A 24,398-nucleotide genomic window follows, 5' to 3' on the forward strand; every position below is an offset into this window, starting at 1 on the left:
AGGCAAAAGAGCTAAGTGACGCACCCAAGGTCACACAGTCTGTGGCAGAGACTCCAAGTTCTAGGCTAGCACCTTAACCGACCCACCTTATGCCATTGCCAATCTCCTGATCAGTCCACTCTCGTCCACTCTAAAGAGTAGATTCTTTCCATGCAGCTTGGGTGAAACTCCCCCGTGCAGAGAGCCTGCCCTAGTTAAGGTTCACTTAAGCCCTAGTTTGAGATTTTAAGAAGCTGAAGCATAGTTCTTGTGCAGACCCTGCAATTTCTCTCCATGGGGCCCATTTTCTGCACCTTGTAGAGGCATTTACACTGCTCCAGAGCAAAGTGAGGGCAAAGCACTCCCTTAAGCACTACCATTCTGATCTAGTGGCATATTATACTCCCTACGCACTGGGGTTCATAATGACACAAGGTGCTGGGAAATGCAAATCAGGCCTCACATGAGTAACTTGGATGGGAGTTACCCACATCTTGTAAGGCAAGAACAGAATCCAGATGACCAAATTCAACCCCTTTATGGACACCCACTGATTTCAAGCAATGGTCTCCAGTCGACGGGAGCTGTGCAGCCTCGAGCCAGGGCTGGATTTGATACATGAGGCTGGTTTTTGTAAGAAAAGTATTATTGTTTATTTGTGTTGTGGTAGCACCTAGCTGCCCAATCATGGCCCAGACCCCAGGGTGCTAGACACTGTACAAACACAGCCCAAAAGGAACTGACAAGGTCAGTCTAAGACAAGAGACAATAGATGGTTGGAGACAGACAGGGAGCTCAAGGAAACAATGCTGCTCAGTGTGATGGGCAGTGGTCTGCACACCAGCCGCCCAGCTGTTGTTAAGTTTTGGGTAGGCACCATGGCAAAGGAGAGTTTTCAAAAGGGGAAAGCACGGAGGGGTTTGTTTGAAAATGTAACAAGTAAGGGAGGGAGGCTGGGACAATCGTGGAAGCAGTGGACATTGCGATTGAATAGAAATGATAGATTGGGTGGGGATCACCATGGAAGGGCTTTGCAAGTGAAGACAGTTAGCTTGTTTGCTGCGCTGGAGAAAGGCGAGCTAGTGGAGGGATGCACAGAGAAGGGTGATGTGGTCAAAACGATGAGCTAGGAGAAATGAGCCGGGCAGCCTCTTCTCCCATTCCTTGAACTCAGCTACGGTCCCACCCAAATCACGCTGTGCTCAGCATGTGGCTTTAAGGGTAACGGGTCCAAGTTCTTGTACTCCGCCAAAAAATAAACACTGGAGATTTACCGATAAGGCAGAAGGACCTTTTATTTTGTTTTATTTTTCCAGCTGGAAAGAAAGAGAAGGAGAAGAGAGCGCTCTCTCAGCGGAAACGCCGGGCTCTCTTTTTTTGTTGTGGTCGAGCCGAACTGTAACAAGTCACTTTAACTCTCTCGAATGAAGGATTTGCTGGCTTTCCGGTAAACTTCAGTTACCATGGAGAGGTCTGCGACAAGCCAAATGTAAAACATTGGAAACTACACCCGAACGCACTGCAGCCATATCAAACAGTTAATTAGAACGACCCACCATGTGTTTCCCATTCCCTGGAAAGGTTTGAATCAATCGCCCCATGATTTATCACCTGCTTTCTGCGCTAACATTTCGGCTCTGCTGTCGTGCACGTGTTGGAACGGGGATTTGTGTTGTACAGTGAAAGAGGGAAGGAGGAAGGGAAGGACTTTTTTTTTTTAAATGATCAAATAACCATCCCCCTCACCCCAAAGTATAAATCTCTCCTCGGAATGATGCACCAATGAGAGGATGGCTCTGGGTCCTGGCAGGATTTGTAGCCCCTGGTGAAGGAGGGGAGGGACAGATCCTCTGGATTGCCTTTATATTCAGAAGGTAGGAGAGTCAGGACCTTCCAGGGGAGTGAAATACCATACCCAGATGGAAATTTCAGACGAGCAAGCTTCTTTGGGCTGTTCCGTTTCTCGCTGCACATGAATTTGGTTGTTAGGGGTGGGTGGGAATCAAACTTTCCACAAAGATCTCATCTCTATGTGTGAGGTTGTCCACCCACTAACTGTAACACCTCATTCTCCAGTGGAACAGTAGTAGAGATAATTTGGTGACATGGCTTCGAGTTAATAAGTCGTTTGGAGATGGCTCCAAGCTGCCAGGTACAGATCTGGAGCGAAACTTCTTTACCGCTGAAAGGGGCTCTTGCTCAGTGCATAAACAGTAACCTGGCTGCCGCGACTCCTTATCTTGGAATGATGTCTCCTCTGGATGATCCGTTTTCCTCCACACTCCATCTCATTGTTTCAGGGCTAGCTAAGGGCGCCATACAGACAGCCTTGCAGACTGAAGTCTTCTGCCCACCCGCAGGACCGGCACAGCAGCGGTCCAGGGTTCCCCACGTCACACCCACAATGCCCCTCAACCTTCTTTGAGAAGCATCACCATCCAGGCTGCAAGAAGTTTGGTCTCCTTCGTCCATTCAAATCAGGAGGCTGCCGGAAAGAGGGGGCAGTTAGTGGTGATGGGTTTTATGATGTGGACAGCTGGATGGAGAACAGCAGCTCTTGATAGATGAGCCACCAAGACACTATCAAACTTCTCGCTAAAAGGCTCTCATATTCTCCTAGCCGTTCCCTGACCCACCTGCTGTCCAGTTCAAATTCAGGTAGGGAATGCACAGAGAAAGGATAGACTTGTGGTTAAAGATCATGGCTCAGAAGAGGTGGGCTTAGCTTGTGGCTCCGCCTCAGACTGCTGGGGTGACCTTGGGCAAATAACTAACTACTCTGTGCCTTGATTCTCATTTGTAAAATGGTGATACTAATGCTCATTGTGACTCCTTACCTTGTAAGCTCCGTGGGACGGGGACTGTCTCTTATGTATGTACAGCACCTCGTTCACTGGGGCCCCTGACATCTATTGGGCCTATCATCCTACCGCTCACAATGCTAACAGAGGTTGTGTGTGCACAAAAAGAGGTGGATCCCCATCATTGTCCCTATGTTCATTTCAGTTCACTCAAAACTAGGATGATTTCATTTGACTCCATCATTTCTTAAATATCCCAAACTGCTGGACAGTCTCATTATCAGCTGCTGTGCACCACTGCAGGGGTGGATGCATTTCAGTGGAGGGTGAAATTGAATCCTGTATGTGAAGATCTTTGGGATTTTGTGAGGCAGAGGGTATTATGAATGGAAGCTATTCTTGTTTTTCAATATTCCAGCTAAATTTTAGGGCCAGAATGTGGACTGACCACAAATCCTGCATCTTCATCTGTCCCATGCCCCAACTCGGTGGCAGTCACTCTGCTATAACAGGCCATATCAAAACCCTGGATCCAACCCTTTCTGAGCTGAAGAAGAGTTCAGAGATGGAACTCAGCCTTCTCGCTAACTGGACAAGAAACAACAAGTGGCACAGACTCTGAGCTGAAGCTACCGTGAGAAAAATCAGTACACTTGAGCGGAAGCATAGAGTTGAGATTAAGGTGCCAGTCAGGGACTCAGAAGATCCAGCGTCAAGTCTTAGTTCCACTGCAAACTGCCCGTGACTCAGTCTCATTGTGCCTCAGTTCCCAAATGGGGATGCTGATACTGGAACCTCCTCTGTCTATTTATACTGTCAGCTCTGGAAGGCAAGAAGTGCCTCTCGCTCCATGTATGGAGCCAGGGTAGCTCGGGTTTATAAATAAAAAACACTCAGAAGAGGCCTGTTTTGCTAAGGCAGCTGATTGTGTCTGGGCGGCGCTCGCAGGCAAAGCTGTTTTTGGAAAGTCTCACAGCAAAAGCAACCCTGGCACATAATCTGGGCTTCTTTTCAAAAATGAGAGGAAAGACGCAGGTACCAGGCAGGCAGCAAAGCTCTGCAAAACCTCCTGACTGAAGCAGGCATGGGAATGGCAGAGAATGGGAGTGGAGCTTGCAAAGCGAATGTTCTGAGAACTTTCTACTTGGAAAAAGGGATCTGAACTTTACCAGGAAAATATTTATGAAGCGCTGTGCTCCCAGGGGATCTTGTTTTGATTGCACATGGGTTATGATCAGAAGGGAGACAGCAGTGCCTATTTATATACGGGAGAGAACTTAGTTAGGACTATTTATCAGGACTATTTAAAACAAGCTGAAACAACTCTTGGCATAATATACTTTTTGACAGGACAATTAGCGCACTCGGTTCATTCAGCATGACACAGTCAAAGGAATGGATCTCTTGGGAAAATGCCGGTGCCATGAGAATCAAAATATGAGGGAATCCCAGCTCTGAGACCAGAAATCACCTTGGTGGCTGCAGGCACGAGTCCCGATCCTGATCTCACACTGGTGTAAATCAGGAAAAATTCCTCTGAAGTCACAAGAGAGCTACTTGTGTAAGTCCACTGTCGCCTAGGTACCTGCATGGGTCTGTGAGCTAGTAGACCATGGATTCAAGTCTCAATTCTTCAACCAGGAATTACTTGGAATGATGCAGGAAGTTCTGGGCGAAACTGTCTGGTCTGTGTTATGCAGAAGATCAGACTAGATGATCACAATAGTCCTTTTACATCTACAAATCAACAGGAGGAGTCTAAACTGAGCTTGTTTCATAGCTGTTCTGCACACTATGTGACGGCCAACACTAGGAACTGAACCAGGGACCTCCACCCCTAAAAGCATGAGCTGATAACGCTCCCTGGCTGGGGCTGTAACAGACTCGTTTTGTGTGGATGGCACTGGGGTAATGCACAGTCACCAGCTGGTGTGTAAAAATTCTTCCAGATCACAGTGATGCTCTTTTGAACAGGTGTAATTGACAACACAACGCTGAGAGCAGACAAAAAAAAATCTGGCCCTGGGCTTTCCTGGAATTAAGCCAAGTGACCTCAGTGCTTGAAAAAGTTTCAATTAGGAATAATTACTCAGCTGATTTTTGGGTACATGCTGTTTCTGTTCACGACCAACCTGCCCCTGGATATCTCTGAACAGTACGAGACGAGATGCTTATGGGAAGTTTCTGTGCTTAGTGCCTGGGTTATGCTGCCTTTTAATGTATTAGGGAGACTCTGTGGTTTTTGCATGTTATTAATTTTAATTTTTTCTTTCTGGCTGTTTGTTTCAGAGATCACTCCCAGGGGAGAACTCCCTTTGGCTGCTTGGATGGCACACAGAATGACGTCAGACAGACGCTCGGAGGAATGGTAACGAGGCAGAGCCTTATTCTGAACAACATTTGTTGGCAAAATATATTGAGTAAAATTAAACACGCCAGGCAGAACCCATCAATGATGCTGTCAGGGGAGGAAGGGGCAAGAAAAGTAGATTGAAAATAGGGCTAGTCCCAAGCAGAGAAGGAGGGTGTAAACTTGTTCCCCTGGCGCAAGCTGCCCTGCAACATCCCCTAAAAACCTACACAGCCAACTGTGATAATGCCCCTCAGTTCTGAGCTGCAGCACCTGCGGCTCTCCCCGTCCTCTCCTAAGCACATACTGTCAATCGTGAATACAGTATGGCTAACAATAGTGTGTGGCATACTTGTTAGATGGACAAATCATATATTCTCTCCACCTGGGACTGGGTTGGAACCTCCTAAATTTGTTTCACTTGCCAGTGAAAGAAGATTTGAATCCTAATCTCTGGAAGGGAAGCCTCATGCATTAATACATCATGCAGCTCGAAATCCTCCCTCTCCCGCCACCCTTCTCATTTCTAACTCCATTGTCATGCTAGCATGAGGATGCTCTCGAGTCAAACCCTAAACCATCTTCAGCTCTAGGGTTTTCCTGCATGGTCCCGGTGCCCCGTCCAGTTCTCAGATGGGACTCTGGGAGAAGAGCAGGTGAAGCTCACACCGTCCTTGACTTGGCTCTGTCACAGCCAACGTACCAGCTGTCCCCTCCAGAATGCATCCTGCTGGTATTACCAGCCTCATGCCCATGAGGGAACTGTCCTGTTCCTGGCATTTCTAAGCTAAATACCTCAAAGCACTCTACACATGTTAACTAACTATGCCTCGCTCACCTAGGGTGTTGGGAGGCAAGTTCACTAAACCCATCTCACAGGTCAGGAAACCAAGGCTCCAGGAGCTTAGAGTGACTTGCTGAAGGCCATGAGCAGAACTGGGAAAGAACCCGAGTCCTGGCTCCCAGTTCCTTTATCTAATCCCATGGCAACACCTCCCTTCTTTCAGACGCAGCAGTCAGGATCCTCGCATCCATTAAATCTATGGCAGTTCCAACACTCTGACCCCCTGCAGCCCTAGTGAAGCCAGCAGGTGCTGAGTGTGGCTCAGGGTAGTATTTTTCTCCATCACAAAGTCACGAACCACTCCCTAGCTTCATAGCATGAACAAGGTTATGGAGCAAGGGTAGCCATCAGTACAACAGATATTACACCAAGCGAACTTTCCTCTGAACAAAGACGACATTCTCTCTGCATACTTGCCTATTGTTCCCATGCAAGAGTGCCTCCTTATTTCTGTGCCGGGATTGTGTGCTCCAAGGAGCCTGGGGCTGGCGGTCTTGACTTCTCATAAATTGCTGTGGGCCGTTCTAATAAATAATACCCCCGTTATGCAAGTGACCATACATCAGATTGGGAGGCAGAGGTCTGATACAAACAAAAAATGGAGGGCGGCTCTGTATATTTTTAAACCCCATTTCTTATTTTTGGCATAAACTTTCTGTTCCCAGCCCTTGGAGAGCAGAGAGAGGAGCCCGGGCTGGGCTTTTCTTTCTCTCTCTTTTTGATACCGCATTATCACACTGAGTATCCTTAATATGACATTTGTTACAGCAAGATACCAGCGTGGGAACTGGCCCCTGCAGTGCCCATGATGTGAAATGAATGCACAAGCGGCTGGCTTTCCAAAGCAGGTCTGCTAGAAGTTTCACTCGGAACATTTTTTGGCAAAAGTAGGGGAGTTCTTCATGGCAAAAAAAAAAATGTCAAGGAAGGAGCTCAGCTGCAAAGATATTCCATGTTTCGAAGCCTCTTTCGTCCTGCACTTGGTAGGAGCGAGAGGAACATTTCATTGCAGATGGAGAGAACTGGCCGTAGGCATGAAAAAATGTAGGGCAGGATCATGGCTGGGATATTTAAAAGGCCTAAGGAGGTTAGATGCCCAGGGAGATTTGGGTGTCTAGATCCCCTCTGCTCCTTAGAAAATTCCAGTCTGAATCAAGTTCAGTTTCCATTAGTTTAGTGGCCCAGGCTGAAAAGACTGATGCTGGTTTGGAACACCCCAGAGCGTGAGACTGTTTGCATCAGGGGTTTGGGTTTAGCCCTTTTTTCTGCCCAGTTCACCCCTGTACAGGGGCCTGCACATTATCTATGCACCATTTAAGTCCCACCGTTGCTCCGGTTAAACCTACTGCCTATTAATTTCATTGGGTGACCCTGGGTTTTGGGTGATGCGAAGGGGTAAAATAACACTTACTTGTTCACTGTCTCCACACCAGTCATGATTTTATAGACTTGTAGCACCTCCCCGCTTAGTTGTTTCTTTTCTAAGCTAAACAGTCCCTGTCTTTTTAATCTCTCCTCGGATGGAAGCGGTTCCGTACCCCTCATCATTTTGGTTGCTCTTCTTTATACTTTTTCCAACTCCAAGATATCTTTTTTGAGATGGGATGACCAGATCTACATGCAGTATTCAAGATGTGGGAGGACCGTAGATTTATATATTGGCATCATGATACCTTCTGTCTTATTCAGGGCCATCCCTAGGGGAGTGCGGGGCCCCGGGGCGGAAGTGACGTCACTTCTGGAACCGACCGCGCCAGGAGCGGGTAAGGGAGGCTGGAGGAGGCGGTGCCTCCCCAAACAACCAGGCGTGGCCCCACTCCCCCCCCCCCCCAGGGCCCCGCTTCGGCAGTGCCGCTGGGCTCCAGGGGGCTGGGGCCACGCTGCCCATCTTCCTGGTGCTGGGGAGGCTGCAGCAGTGCCACTGCGCGCTCTACCCCGGATGGAGCTGGGGGTAGCCTCCCCCAGCCAGCAGTTCACTCACCACCCATGCGGTGCTGGCCAATTGCGCCAGCCCGCGGGGCTCCCCAAAGCTTGGGGCCCAGAGTGGTCGCCCCAATTCGCGGGATGGCTCTGGTCTTATTATTTATCCCTTTCCTAATGGTTCCTAATATTCAGTTAGGGTTTTTTTTTACTGCCACTGCACATAGAACAGATGTTTTCAGAGAACGATGCACAATAACTCCGAGATCTCTTTCTTGAGTGGTAACAGCTACTTTGGACTCCATCATTTTCTATGTACAATTGGTTTTATGTTTTCCAATGTGCATTACTTTGCATTTATCAACATTGAATTTCATCTGCTATTTTGTTCCCCAGTTTTGTGAGATCCCTTTGTAACTCTTAGCAATCAGCTTTGGACGTAACTATCTGGAGTAATTTTTATCTTCTGCAGACGCTGCCACCTCACTGTTTATCCCTTTTTCCAGTCTACACAGGGAGTTAATCAGGAATAGCGATTGTGCTTTTAGTTTACACCCTATCTTAATTTGAATGATCTGCCCTGTATAGGTAAGTCGGAAGATTTATGACACTTCCAAGATCTGCGACTATTTTCTTTAATAAACCTGCAGGCACCTGCATATTTGTGAACTATGCCCCTGCCACTTGAGTTAAGGAGAATCTCCACGAGCTGTTAGCAGCATAGAGCCCATGACACACTGAGCAATTCTGACTCCTTCTGGTAAGCGTCAGTGGACACACACCCACCAGTTCATAGAAATAGCTGATGTTGGTGTCGCACTTTGAACAATTGTTCTATGATAAGAGTGAAGTACAATTATTAGCGCATTATTCTCCAGCACTTTGCCTCACACAGGAAGTTCCTCCCAGCCCTGTCACCTGGGACATCCCCGTTTGCAGCAGAAGGGACAGAGATTTTTCTTTTATGGAGGAAAGGGGAAAAATCTTACGATGGCTCTGCTTTCTCACCTGCATTGCTGCAGCTGTCTCTACGTGCTCTGTGTGTGTGTGTGGGGGGGGGGGTGGTGGAGGGGGGAGGATAGAGAAGTATGGAGGCAAAGCCCTTATGTTCAAGGAGGGTAAGAACAAAAGTATTACCAGAGCCATTCTGTTCTGGATTGGGAGGTCTCCCTGCCTCACCCTCCGCCAACAGCTGTCCCCACCCACTGATCAGACACAGGCTGCAAGAAGACTTCTGCCAGTCACATGCTTGGGAAACACTGGCAGGCCTTAGAGAGAGAAAGGGGGGGGTGTAAAAATGGCCTTGGTTCAAGCTTCCCAGGCAGGAAGCTAGTAGGAAGGGGAGGGAGCAAAGGGACAAACGGTGGCGCACACAGCTCCAACGCTGCAAGGAGGAGGAGCCCTGAGAAGAACCAGATGGGGGTGTATCAATTCTGGCAAGGTCAGCCTGGAGTTCACTGCCAGAGAGGTAGGTCTGCAAAGCGAGAAACCAATGCTCCTTACCATCAGTGCAGCCTCCCATACCCCTTGGTGCGGCTTTTAGCTTGTACAAGGAGATCTGGAATAGGAACCTCCACACGTCGGGCAGTTGGGTTCAGAGGCACTCTGAAGCTATCCCAAACTCACCCAGTTTAAGGCCTGGGTCTTTTCTTTCCCCCTTTCAGCTTACACCCTGAGAGTTCTGCTTTGAATTCCAGATTCCCAAATCCAAAGCACAAAGTAAAATAAACGGAACTCCCATGCTTTGCTTGTTTCCTCCCCAAATCATAGATCGAGCCAGGCTAGCCGCAATGGAAACCATGTACATGCCATTCAGTGATAGCGAAATCCTTGTCTTGTTAAAATGATTAGATCTTATTACTCTCCCAAGCCAACTCCATGGGTATTGAAACGAATGTGTCAGTGGGGCATTGCCCCATGCGTTGACCTCAAATCTGATCTTGCTCTCGCTGAACTCAATTGCACAGCTCCTGCTGGCTTCTACAGGAGTGGGACCATGCCTTTATTTGCCTGTTTTGCAGCTGGAAGGAGTTCAGAAACACAGGGTTTCTTGGCATCGCTGCCGCTTGCTTCCACTCACTTCTCTGATGCCAGGATCTAACAACTGGAATTTCATGAGATAGTGGGATACTCCCTCTTGACTGGAGACTAGGGAGCCATTTATTGTTCAAACACAGCAATGAAGTTCAAAATTACAACAGTGCCTTGTTCCATACATTGCTGCAGCCTTAAAGAGTTCCAATCAGAGCCTGGAAGGATTTAAAACTAAATAGCCATATTGGGCTATTGTTAAATTTCTTCTAACCACCTCCTCTTTTAAGTGGCTCATAAATTCTTCAAATAAAATTCCCTTTGGTTAAGATTGGCCATGTCTGGACTCTAGCCAAAAGTGCGTGAAAAATGTTGGCACAAAATTGGACCAGCCAGTTTTAAGAGTTTTTAGCATAAAAACACACATTTCCAGTATGCTCAAGCAGAAAAGTTATACTCGGACCTAGCTATCTACAGTAACTAGTGGAGTGGAAGGTTTCTGAGCAACAGGGCATGGATCACTCGATGATTACCTGTTCTGTTCATTCCCTCTGAAGCACCTGGCATTGGCAACTGCCAGAAGACAGGATACTGGGCTAGATGAACCATTGGTCTGACCAATATGGCTGTTCTTATGTTCTGATGAGAGGGATCTGCCCATTGCCAAGAAGGGATGGGTGAACTGCTATGCCAAAATACCAAGGTGTGGCTGCTCTTGTGTTATTTCTGGCCAGACCAGAAGCAGGAAGTCTCATGAGAAATCCTGTTCTCCACATAAATTAAGCAGACCCGAGAGGACATGGCTTGGAGAAGTATCAGAATGTATGAGTGCCAGTTGGGATCAAACCAAATCTTTTGAGGTTCTTCCATCATCCCTCAGGATGTCTTATGTTTGGAGCTGCATGCATCTGCACTAGGGTGACCAGATGTCCCGATTTTATAGGGACAGTCCCGATATTTGGGGCTTTATCTTACATAGGCGCCTATTACCCCCACCCCCATCCCGATTTTTCACACTTGCTGTTTGGTCACCCTAATCTGCACACCAAGCTGCTCATGGAGTTGAATTGAGGCTCTGAATGTAGCACTCGTCTTCTTAATTCCCTTCCAAGCCCTTAACTGCTCTTACTGCAAACACAGCTGTGCCCTTCCACTCTTGTAATGCAGAGGAACAGCATCCCACAGGTGTGGGGTGCCCTGACCTGACCTTATAGGGTTAATACAGCTGGATTCGGAGGAACAGAAACATCAGCTCTCATGCCCAGATGTGTGCATCCTGCTTCCTTAAAATAACCCACCGGATCCAGCTGCGATCCAGCAGCCTGCTGGGCTTTGATGATAGGCCCCGCGGCTCATCCTTCAAAAGGCAAATTAATCCTGACAGCTCTTGGAACAGCTTGCTGCAGTCCCAGGGTTCCCTTGGATGACTTGGTCAGGGTGGGTCCTAAGGAGGGGACTGGGAAGATGGGAATGAGGAGGGTGGGGATCCAGGAAACAGTGAAGACAGGATATTGCACATTTCATTATGATTGCCAATGAAAGGGGCCTGGGAAGGCAGGGATAGGGGGCTGACTGCCTGGCAAGAGTGGGATCTGGCTGCCTAAAATCTATAGGGCCATGTTTGTGGAGCCTCCAAGGACTGACAAATGATAGACATTCATCCAACTCCCTTGTAATGCATGGAAAGACCCCCAGAAAGGGGACAAGTTTCCAACCCTGCCTGTGGAGATTTACAGGGCCTCCTTGGCTCGGATGGATGATGGCTGTGACAGAGGAAGATATTCACAGGCCAGCAAGTAAGGTGCTCTCTGCCATGAGGTTCCAATCCCTGGAATGGGAGTTGTCCAGGCTCTTTCAGTGCATTCACAGTTTGTGACTGGGAAACCTCCAAAGGATCAGAGTTTGGGTTGGGATTGGAGAAGCACTGCCCCCAAATCTGACAGCTTCCCAGAGCATCCAAACCTCCTGGGTCTGTGAAAAGGAGCTGGACATGCCCTCTTGGGTAGGGAGTGGGGGGGGGGATTTCCAGTGCTTAGAGTTTGGGCAACTCCAGATGAAAAGCATTGTACAAGAACCTGGCATTGTTATTACCACTCCACCGGAGCTAAAGGTAACCGCAGCCTCTCACCTGGTACTGTGACTTTTTGTCTTCATGTCCTGGCAGGGACAGGGTGGAGATGAAGTTCATGGGGAGGGTGTGTGTGGAGAAATCAGACTGAGCTGTCACAGATCTCTAGAACTGGGTGGCTCAGAGAGTTTGGAGGAATGTTTAGGTGGCTTTTGTTTTGCCCTGCTGTCATTTCACTCACTTTAGTTAGAGGCAGGGGAGGGTTAGATGAGTGCGGATGGAGAGCTCATACCATGAGCTTCAAGCTGGAAATCAAAGGCAATGTCCCATTGCTGAGTTGGTAGTGGAGGGGGCCTTATGAAAGCAATTCCTCTGGGGCTCGATCCAAAGACTTTTGAAATCTATGGTCCCAGAGTGAGCAGAACAAGCAAATGCTTAATCCTTTTAAATGCATTTACTACATCTAACACTGCTCAGCAGCGCTGCCCAAGGGGTAGGTGATTAGTAATAATAGCAATAATGCTTAACAGCTGTGCAACGCTTTCACCTTCGAACCGCTGTTCTCAGATCAATCAGATAATTAGCTGATATGGATAGGAGGACTAGCTTTTCCAGCCAGCCCCTGAGTGAGGATTCAAGGAAGCAGGATTACTAGAGTTTGAATTTGGCCAAGACACAAGCCTTAAAATTTCTGCTGTTGAGGGAAAAAGAACAAAAGTGTACCTTTGCCTTTTTAGGGACTAACCGGGATCAGGAGGACATTGATTTTATATCTCATCTGCAAGACAGCACCTCCAGCAGCATCGGGACATCACATCACCATTGACCCTGACAGAAGAGTGCATTAGTGCAGACCCAGGTGAGGCAGCAAGGTTCAGTGGCTAGAGCCCTGACTTGAGACGTCCGTACTACTCCCACCTCTGCCACTGACCTGCTGTGTGACCTTGGGCAAGTCACTTTGGCTCATATGCTCAAAGGTATTTAGTTTCCTAATATCCCTTGAAATCAATGGGAATTAGGTGCCTGAATTCCTTTGAGATCTGGTTCTCCCTCCTACCCTTTGTCTGTCTTGTCAATTCAGACAGTAAGCTCTGTCAGGCATGGACGGTCTCTTACTAGGCTTCTGTACAGTGCCTGACATAATGAGGTCCTGATCTCAGTTGGGATTTCTAGGTGCCACTGCAATATAGATAATATTACCTTACCTTGGAAGTCTCATATGGAAGTACTGACCAGCCGAACCTTGCTTAGCTGTAGAGATCTAGTAGCATCTCAATACAAGATAATGCAGCTGGTGGGCAACCTGGGGAATTTTTCGCTCACCGGTGCAGCTGTCCTGCGGGGGGCTTTAGAGGCAGACCAGCTGACGGGTATGGAAACCCCTCTTACTCTGTTCCACCATGGTCCTACCAAGATGGCCCATGGGTTCCATGAAGTCTGATTAAGTTTCTTAGCCCTAATCACAGCGTTCCATGTGCCTTGAAAACATCCAGAGCCCACTTCAGCTCTGGGATATTTAGTGTCATTTACAGGATTGTTGGGGTTGTAACGTTAAAACTGACAGAATCCAGCTGGGATGGAGCTGCTATCACTTTGCGTTGCCATGCTCTATCAGTTTTTATAGCCCCAGGTAGGGACGGCTGGCCCGGTTTCACACAAACCAGAAACCCCATCAGCCTTTGAACGTTGACACGGTTGGGCTGGATTGTGTAATCGCATTTCCATCTCTGACCTCATGGAGCTGGCCAGGCAGCATTAGAGGGATGCAAGGAAGGATGCAGGTCAGCCTTGATCCAAACTCCGGTTAAGAGATTCATTCAGTTATCCTGAGAGAACGAACATACAGAAGGATCGGCTTCCCTTTCACAGATCCAGCACAGAACAGTTACCCAGCCACATGCAAAGAAAGCTGCAGTCTTGATTCAGGCTAAAGGCCCATTGATGTCACGGCACTTTCTTGGGAGACAGAATTGGTGGTTTGACATTGTCTCACCATGTGACCTCTGACAAGTCACTTTGGACTCAGTTTCCCCTCATTTTAGGGTGCTTACCTAAGAGGGCTCGATTTTCAGAAGTGCTGAGCATTCACAGCTCCCACTGACTTCCTCTGGAGCTCTGGGTGCTGAAAATAAGGCCCAAAGTGGCACCCCAAAAAAGGAGGCATCCAGAACTAGTGGCGGCCTTGGAAAAAATCTGAGCTTTAACTGCTCCATGTCTCAGTTTCCCCATCTGTAAAATGTGGATACTGATGTTTATTTCCCTTTGAAAAGCGTTTTGAGATCCATGGATAGAATGTTCTACGTAAATGCCACTCTTATTATGAAAGAAACGGGTTTGCACCGTGAACCCAGAACTGCCAATGCCCCCCTTCGTAATGAACATTCATACATCTTTCATCTCAAAGGATCCCACCACTGCTATGCAGCCCACTCTGGGGTGAGACATTTTAACATTTTAACAGCCCACAGCAACAATCGTACAGAGAGGTGGCAGAGTGAAGAATACTATTTTCAACAGCAACCACAGAGGGTATTTGCCATAGATACTGGGAATAACATTCACATCTTTCTTGAAATTTGCCCTGTGAACTTTACTGATGACAGGACCAGACTTTTGCATCTTACCATCTTGCAGCTCAGTGCACTGGTTCACAGCAAAGAGTGACACCTACTGCATTACCTACACGAATTGCTGTGGCATCTCTGTACTGGACTCAGCTCCCAAGCTAGTACAGACAAGACCCGAAGATACTTCGGCTCATAGCAGAAGGCAGTCCAGCCAAGCGTGAGCTGCTTGTTATCATGAGACAGCCAAATTTTGCTTGCTTGATGGGTGTCCCAAAGTCTGACTGGGCTGGTCCCAGCTGGAGCTCGGAATAAGAAACTAGCATGGCTGGGATTCTCTTCTCTTTTTCCCTTTTTCTTCTCTCTGTGGGGATTCGATTGCACTTTACAGCAGAATCCCTCACTCAGGAAGATACTTCAACACATGCCTAACTTTGAGCATGTGAGCTGAAGTCAAGTTAGGCCCATGTTTAGGAACCAAAGCCCATCACAAGCCTCCACCTTCCACTTCACGTGCAAGACGCACTTCTCCAACCCATCTTCTCCAACATAAAAACACAGACCACGTGTAGAACTAAAAACAGAATACCCCAAACCAAAACCCTAGCAAAGTGAAATCCAGCATGGCATGTAGAATTCTCCCAGAGGGAGAGGATGAGAGAAAGAATGAACCTCATATCACAAATGTTAGTTGTGTCACTTAACACAGGACTGGTAGGTGCACAGATGCCACAGTGATGAGGGCAGCAAAAGAACCTACATAGAATAGGAAGTACTTTCCTAGCAGAGGGGCTATGTGAATTCACCATTATCTGAACCTCCCTTTGAAACAAACCTTCTGGCTTCCTGGTCTTTTGACTCCCTTTTGCTCAGGTTATCCAGATTCCCAGTTATTCCAAGATGCTTGGTGTCATCCAAGCAGCAGGGCAAACCAGAGTATGAGCATATTTAATGGCACACGTTGGGGCAGGGGGGCCGCGAGATGGCTCAGTGGACTGGGAATGGGATAGAAAACTTTTCGTCTCCAGGTCACTGGTTCAGCTCAGACTAACTCAAGGTCAGATCTCCAGTGGATGTAAATCAGTATTGCGACACAACTGCTAAGGGAACAATGCCATTTTACACCTTCTGAGGCTCTGGCCTCAAAAATCATTTGACTGCTTTATGATGGTCTGTATAAAACGAGGTGACTGGCCTCACTCCGGCTGTTAGGGGACAAGTGTCCACATCACAACTGACCCTCTTTTTGGCAATAGGTGAAATCGGACTTAAGCTCATAAGTCACATGGGTACTTTTGAAAACTTTACCCAATATGCCCTTTTATTGTTAGCAACGCTCTGCCCAATCCGTGATTGAGGAATGTTGGCTGGGGATGCTTGCACTGTTGCTGCTCTTGTCTCTTCACTGGCAATAACTGGCTGCAATGACCATCACTCCAGCACCCCCTGTAAGGTGGAATTCAAGTGCAAAGCTGGGAAAATAGTCACCCTGCTCCTTCCCTCACGTCTTCAGCCTTCTCACCCCCATTCCCTCCCTTCAAAAATGAGTAGCCCGGAGACAGGTGTGCTAACATACATGCCCCTTAATGTTAACTAAACCAAACATAGGAACATTTGAAGAAGAGAGTTGAGGGAATATCAGGGTGTTTTCAGCAAGGGTTAAATTCAGGACCTGGGAAATCTTTACTGTAGATTTACTATACAATAGGACAACGGATCCCCTGTTGCCATGAGTCAGCACTACCTGCTAAGACTGTCCACACTAGAACATGTCGCAAGCCCATCCCAACAATGGTGCCAACCATGGAGTGACTGCTATTGCAGGCAGGGCTCCTGGGTTTCCATCACACATTATTCCTATTACAGTTGCACATTGAGGCCCTCCAAGATCCATTGTGCTAGGTGTATGTATGTCTAATAAGCGCCAATCCCGGCTCCAAAGAGTTTATAGTGTCAACAGACAAAGGAAGGGTTATTGTTCCTATTGTATAGAGAGGGGAACTAAGACAAAGAGAGTTTAGGGGACAAATTTTCAGGAGTGCCCAATTGACAAAGGGGCTGAAGTCCTGTTGGCTTTCAGTGGATTTAGACCCCTAAGTCACTTAGATGCTTTTGAAAATTTTTCTGTAAGCATCTCAGCTAAGACTCAAACACAGATCTCCCGAGTCCCAACCCATCGTCTTAACCTTCTTCTGACAATGCCCGCACCTTGCTGCAGTTATGCTTGCCCTGGAGAAGCCGGGGTACCAAGGCTCAAGAAAACCTTGTACACATTTTCCAGCAATGGGGAGGCAGTCTAGCACGGAAACAGCCTAAGGCAGAGTTGTCCGCTAGGCTGATAGCAACAAGTGATTGATCCCCACTGGCAGGCTGCACGCGGAGGAACAGAACGCATCCAAAAACTGAGATCAAGCAACTCCTCTCCCTCCCTGCTGGATCTTAATCAGAAACACGAGCACGGAACACTCAAGTTCCTTCACTCACGCCTGCAGTATCGCCACAGCCAGATGAAATCCAACAGATGGGCTAGGAAATTAAACGGAGGGCTTTGATGTGAAACAACCAGCCGGCTTCTCTCTGTTATTCCTTCTCCCTCCCTTTCTCGCTTCCCCTTTGCCAAATGGTTATTATAGATGCTTCCCTTCCACTCCTCATTTTTCTAGGGTTACAGAGTGGTTGAATTATTCACCCAGATAAATAATATCACCAGCCACAAGGCAGAGAAGGCCAAGGTAAATACCACATCTATCCACAAGTGCCGAATCTCCCCCTCTAAGTTAACCACATTAGGAATTAAATAACAAATAGTCACTTTAGGGAGGGAAATTTTGGAGTGAATTTAGCACTCATGAAATGTACCAGATTGACAGCTGTGCAAACTCCATTTAAGTACAGGCCACGCTATCCAAGTATCCGCACTGCAAGCTTTCTTGCCCACGGGCTTCCCCCCAGCGCTGCAGAGACCATCTCTGATGGGAAGAGGGTAGTTCAGCATTCATGTTCCATTTCAACGTTTCCTCCTTTGCCGAGACTGTCCGTAAGAGGGCTGGTTAGTGTCAGTTGTGGGTTTTGCAACACGCACAGAAGCCTACTAGGAACAGGACAAATCCCATCAACTAAGGGCCTCTGAACAGCTGTCAGGCAATAACCATCTTGTACTAGTTTTGACAGTGCTGGGTTTCCAATCCCCCCCCCCCCCCCCGCCCCAATCTCTTGAGAGATATGGTCCCAAGCTCTTTATGGTCTGTTAATATTATGGGACAGATTCACAGCTGGTGAAGTTTGATGCGACCGTACTGTCTGCAGTGGAGCAATGCCAATTTACACCAGCTGGGGATCTGGTCTCCCAGCTTTTTTACTCCTTGGGAATCCCCTTGTGGTAACAGCAGAGGCATCCCATCCTGTTTGCACCTGGGGGCATGTCATGCACTCGCCTGGGGTCCTGTGGTGATGTAGCCTGGGTGCATTTAGAGCTGGCTAGGAAATGTATTTTATTTTCTGCAAAATATTGGATGGAAACAAACAATTTTGAGGGGATTTTTTTTCAGGTTTCGGTTGAATTGAAAACCAATTCCCCCCCCCCCCCCCACACACCCCCTTTTGACACAAACCAGAACCTTTTTGAGGAAAATAGAGTTTTTACATTTAATCCAAAAGGGCTTTTTTCAATTAAAAAAAATCAGTAATGACTTTTTGACAGGCTCTACAGACACTTACACCAATGTCTTTCACCCAAGGGTCTCACAGCACTTTTCATGCATTACTTTATTCTCCGGCTGGGAATGTGTTTCCATGGAGATGGTGTTAGTTTGTCATCAGGACCTGTTGTAATTATTTTTATTACAGAGCCAGTCCCGGCTCCAAAGAGTTTATAGTGTCAACAGACAAAGGAAGGGTTATTGTTCCTATTGTACAGAGAGGGGAACTAAGACAAAGAGAGTTTAGGGGACAAATTTTCAGGAGTGCCCGATTGATGAAGGGGCTGAAGTCCTGTTGGCTTTCAGTGGATTTAGACTCCTAAGTCACCCCCGGGCCCTAGTCACGGACCAGGGCTGCATTGTGCTAGATAGAAGAATGCTGTAAAAGGGGGATAATTACTCCCATCCTAAGTCCTGTCTATTTAGAGTGGGAGAAGCTTCTTGGAACAGGGGCTGCCTCTGTCTCACAGTGGACCCCCCAGTTGCGGTTGGAGCCTATGACCAAATCACCTTACCTTGGCTTCCGGCCATAGGTCTTGCTCTCTGTCCCTGGTGATAATTCAGCTCCCTGCACTGTTGGATCACGGAGGTGACCCAGCCCTCCTACTAAGTTATAATAGCCCATCCCTCCAGAGTTAACAAAAACCAGAGTCCCACAGAACAAAAAAGTCTTCTAGCCCAGCTCCACACTCGCTGGTCCTTCTGCCCCGGTTTTCCACACTACCTTCCCCAGTGAAACATCAGGGAACCCAGGACTCCTTCTAGTCTGGCTTGTTGACCAGGGATGCTATAACAAGCTACAAAAATCCATCTTCTTGGATATCTTGCTTCACCCCTTGGAGCACCACCCATCTCTAGGAACTGCCTGGACTGTCTGCGCCAGGCCTCTTCCTTGCGCTCACAACAAGACCCCACATCGTACTCCCTGTCGCCCATCAGGTGGTACAGTAGGAGAGCCTTCCACCTACCTACCGGTCTCCTTTCTCTTGCAGAAGTCCCCATTCTACCTTCCCCTTGGCCTTCCTCTCCCAGTAATCTAAGCAGGCTCCCTCCCGTCAGGATGTCTCAACAACCATCAGCAGGGGAGACAGTGGACTAGACACAAGCGGAGTTCAGTCCATCTCCCTTAAAGGGCCCTGTGAGAGTGACTCTGGGCACTGCTGTACTGTGAATAATACTAAGCGACTTGCCCAAGGTCAGAAAACAGTCAGTGCTAGGAATTAGAACCCAGGAGTCCTGTATTCCAGTTGCTGGATCCCACACACACTTCCTATCTATGCACATCAAGCACAATCCAAAGAATTCTGTTGAGTAGCTAGTGTTATTTTCTTGGGTTTTTAAAAAAATATTATTCCCTGCTCCCCTTTTTCCTAAATTGTTTCCAAACACATGAATGTCCATTTTTCTGGTAAAAAAAAATAAATCTCTAAAGGCAGAAAAGAAAAGAAAACTTCAGACACACTCACAGAAGACAGCAAAACAGAGAGCGGTGTCTCCATCATGTCTCTGCGGATCGCTTTCCTGTGGAGACACAGGAGGGCTCTGGATGGCAGTCAAACCCCAGCTGGAAAAGAAAGGAGATTTTCAAACATGACAAATTGGCCAATTCATGTGACAGGTCGAGCAGCTTCCCGGGGAAGCAGGGCACCTTGTGAGGAGCTCCCCCAGCAGGGAAGTGTGCTGTGAACGAGCCCTGAGGCTCGCTTGCTCCCTTTGGAAAGGAGCAGGAATGTCTAGCCTGCTGGGCCAGCTGAGATAAAGGATGCTCTGTCTCCTTCCAGCGTGGCAGTGCCATGGGACATTAGCAGCCTTAGGGTTTCTTCATGAGCTCTAGGGTTTGTTTTCTTCCTTTTGTGTGGCCAGGCTAAGAGGACAATTCAGGCTCACGTTTCAAGGGGAAAACAAGGTGATCACAAGGGCAGATCGGGATGGGGGCAAGCTGGGAGACTCTGCCACGCATGAACAGAAAGAGCAAGAAGCAGGGGCAACAGCAGTGGCAGCTCAATGACTAACATCCCTCCGCTTTGCTCTTGGTTTAGCAGCTGAAGGAAGACAGGCCATCCCCACTTTTAAAGTACTGCTATGAGTACCCCCTTCAAAGCAGCTGCTGGCAGCTCAAGTGCCCTTCAGCTAGGACTTGTCTGCACTTATTTCTTCCTCAGCGAAGCCACCCTGAGGCTGTGCTGCACGGATGTGAAGTGGGGCCTTCCCCCAGTTTTGACCTAGGGTGACTGCATCCCATCTTACACCGCAGCAGAGGGTCTATGCTGGGGGTTCATATGGGTGTAGCTCCAAGCGTATCTAATGTAGACAAACCCACAGAGAGCGGCTCAAGCCATACCATTAGGGTCTGGGTTCAGATTTCAAACCTTTCTTGTGTTCCCATCTGGGGTTTTGGTTTGGGTCGGTTTCTCCTTTAATTACAGTTGGCAGGAATCTTAGGTTACTTTTGCAAGTTTCACAGGAATGCCTGAGTGAGCTGGGGATGCAGCCTATTGTTTCCTGCTATTTTATTTGTATAGCTATCAAAGCATGGGTATTGCTTTGGTGACATGAAGCACAGCTCGGTATGGATAAGGAAGGAGAGTCGTCTAGTGCTTAGACTCAGAGTGTCAGAGTCAGGACTCCTCGGTTCTGTTTCCAGGCCTGCCCCTCACTAGTTGCAAGATATGTCAACTTTTTGTGCCTCAGTTTCCCCATCTGTAAAATAGGGACAGTAACTACCTTGCAGGGGAGGTCACATAATTAGTGTTCACAAAGCTCTTTGAGAGCCTTAAATGAAAGCTGAAAATTATTATTATTTTCCCCAACTTGTGTTCTGCATCCCCCCCACTTCTCCTGTTGTTCCTAAGGGCAGATATTGGCATGGGGAGGGGCTGGATTTGGGATGGGATTTTTATCAAAGGGACCTGTAAAGATACTGGTAATGGAATATCAAGGCTCCTGCATCCTCCTCATACCTAAAGTCAGGCAACAGCATATAGTAGAGTCTCCAGCATAGTGTGCTTTCAGAAACCGTGACGGTCGACAAGCTATACTGTAGTAATATTCCCATCCTTAGGGCAATACTTTATCGCTATAAAACAGACCTTGTTGATAATTATCTTATAACTTTAATAATAATACTTTGCAGGTAAATAGCAGCTTTCACTCCAGGACTCCACTGTACTTAAAAACATTGATTACACAACCCTGCTATGAGGCAGGAAAGGAGATTTAAGGCCAATAAAGAGACAGGAAAGTGGCGGCACAGAGAAGTTAAGTGAACCATCCAAGGAAACAGAACTCAGGGCCCAGCTCCTTGCTCTAATCACCACAAAGCTGACTGAGAACATGGGTTGAAGCTGTTCACATGGAAGAACACCAACGAACCTTCAATCAAGATGTAAACTTAGTCCAAATGGAACCTTTATTGAGGCCTGAGATTTCTAAATTCTTTCCGGGATGGGGGTCCCATGAGCACCCATGTTTTTTGCAATTCCTGGCAAAGCTTTGCAGGACTCCAGAGGTTTCTCACGTTGCCTAAATATCCAACCTTTGGGGTTCTCACCACAATATTTCTGGACCTCAAGCCTTTTGCTGGATCCAACTTAAATGTCAGTTTTGTTACTAGAGCTGGGAAAACACACCACAAAGTTTTCTGTGAATAATCACGTGAATGGGGGTGGGGGTGGGATGGAGAAGGAATTTGTTTTATCTTTGTCCATGCCCCTTTCATAGTGGTCTGAGAACTCCAGCAATCTGGCCAGAAGGCTAGCAGAAAGAGTGAATTTTAAGCCAATATTTGAAAATTTTGAATTTGTAATCATGAATATTCACCCTGGAAACCTGATTCTAAGAGTTACCCTCATCCGGTCAGGGTATTGTTTCTGTTCCATCTGGTTTGTGTGTCCGATCAGTCCTAGTTAGCTAACACAGCTCACATTTCATATACGTAGCACTCATCTGTGAACACCTTCCAAACAAACTATGGACCAAGAATTTATCAGAGTGTGCCCCGCAAACCGTTCCACTAAATACATTTGAGAAAACAGGAAACTTGTTGGCTTGCAGACATTTCGCAAGCAGAAAAAGTGGTGAAATTAATCAGATACATTATTCACCAAGAATGTGCCATTCAGCTCTATTTGTAAAACAGTCCTGAACCAAGCGAAACTTGTTTGGTTTCAGGCTGTGCGGTGAAGGTTCTTCTCATCTCATGTAATGAGGGGCCAAATTAATTACCAATGTGAGCAGGTGCAAGTCCCATGGAAGGATCTAGGCCAGATTCAGTGGCAATATCAACAGAAATGTTAAGTTGTACTTTGGGAGTAAGTTGCTCGGTAACATGCTCTGAATGGAGGCTGCTATGTGAGTGCACTTTACACCCAAAGAGGCATGTGTGAGAGAGAATGGGGGATAAGAGAAAAAGCACCAGGTGGGTACAAAAAAAAAAAGCAGCTTCTCTGCATACTTCAGCCTATCCCCAAGCCACCCGCTAGGCAGAGGACTAGATTTGGATCTATGGATATGTCTACACAGCAATCAGAGGTGTGATTGCAACACGTGTGCACATACCCAAGCTGTCTTTAATCTAGCTAGCTCAGTGAGCAGCGGCAGCAGTGACTTCAGCAGGGGTTAGCTGCCCACGGAAGTACCCAGGGGTCCTGTGCTGCCATGGCTTCACTGCTCCAGTAGCCAAGCAAGCTAGATTAAATCTAGCTTGGGTATGTCTACACGTGCTGCAGTCACCCCACTCACCCCCAACTGCGGACCTTATGTCATGCTTATGGAAATCCAGAGTGACTCCATGAAAGCAATGGGTGTTATCAGAGTGTAAAAATGGTGTGGCACCAAAATGGTGTAAGTTATACTCATTTTGTATGAGACACTGATTCATATTAGAATACTTTCGCATCACTGGGACCCATTTTCTACTCCTGGCACGTAACTTGCAGCCCCATCCTATGATATTGCTGACCTGGCTCCATCCATTTACATCTGGTCCATGCCTGAAACTCCCCTCCTATTCACGATGTCAGATACACGCAATCAGCCCAGAAATGCTGATACAAAGAAAACACGCTGCCCACGGTAAGCACTGTGCATTAGTCCCATTGACATACAATATATCATGGTTAATAGTCTCTCCTTCTTGATGCTATTGGCCCCAACCCGGGAGCTTGGGAAGAATTCAAAGTCCAGCTTATCAGCAAAAAAATAAGCTTGTTAAACTTAAAACAAGCAGACGCGGCTCAGGCTAGAGGATGATTTATTAGGAAACATGGACTTGGGGACAGGGAGTGGGAGAGGGAGCCACAGAATCCCACTTACAGTCTGTAAAGGTTCCAACTTGTAATCTAATGAGCCAGATCATATTCCTTTGGCTGAGGACTAGTCATCTGGGATCCATCACTAGGTGGGGATGAGCAGTGGGAAGGAACCCTGCTTCTTCACGTAGAGAATACTTGTTCCAGAGTGCCATGCACAGGAATTGGAGAGTATTCCTTTCAAGAGTTTGCGAGCCCTCTAGCGGCGCTCACTGTGTTCTGTGGTTTCGAAGCCAACCAGAGCAACAGTGTGTATACGGGACAAGGCCTCACATGTTTTATATAGTGAGTAAACGCATTTCTTTGGTCCGTGTGGTGTCTTTGCACTAGTATTGTGTAAACGGCAAAAAGACACAATGCTGAGCCCTCTGGCTGCTACATGAGCACAAGTGGAAAGCAGTGGTGCTGGAACCTCCAGCTGGTGCAGAGAATCCATGGACCACTGGGAAGTTTGGATGCGTCATTTTCTATATGGGATCTCTCCCCCTGGGATTAGGATAAAGGGGGAAAAGGGAAAGGCATGGCTTCCCCTCCTGTTAAATGCATCTCCTCTATCTGGCTTCAAGGGATCGTGCCCCATCCGCTACAGCTCCCTCTGCTGGCACCATGAGAAATCCCCCTTCCTGCTTCCACCTCCATTAGCCACTGCCTCCCCTCTGGAGTAGCAAGCAGCAGCCAACGAATGCAGAGGCTTCAGTCCCACTGTGCTGAGCACTGGACAAACAGTGCTGCAACCTATTGCCGTCTCCAGCTACGAAGACCCAGGGCCACACAACTAATGAGGATTCTTGAAAATCCCTTATCCAGAATCCTCTCTCCCACAGCGACACAATA

General features: G+C 47.5%; 1 long non-coding RNA gene across 1 annotated transcript; it reads left to right on the forward strand.

Annotated features, from left to right (window-relative positions):
- The first annotated feature begins 4,248 nt into the window (after positions 1-4,248).
- On the forward strand, positions 4,249-21,490 carry LOC141975962 (uncharacterized). Its single transcript, XR_012636035.1, has 4 exons — positions 4,249-4,341; positions 5,070-5,148; positions 12,731-12,852; positions 21,389-21,490. It is a non-coding gene; the product is annotated as an uncharacterized LOC141975962 (long non-coding RNA).
- The last annotated feature ends 2,908 nt before the right edge of the window (positions 21,491-24,398 follow it).

The sequence above is a fragment of the Natator depressus genome, chromosome 22 (assembly GCF_965152275.1).
Source record: "Natator depressus isolate rNatDep1 chromosome 22, rNatDep2.hap1, whole genome shotgun sequence".
Classification (NCBI taxonomy): domain Eukaryota; kingdom Metazoa; phylum Chordata; order Testudines; family Cheloniidae; genus Natator; species Natator depressus.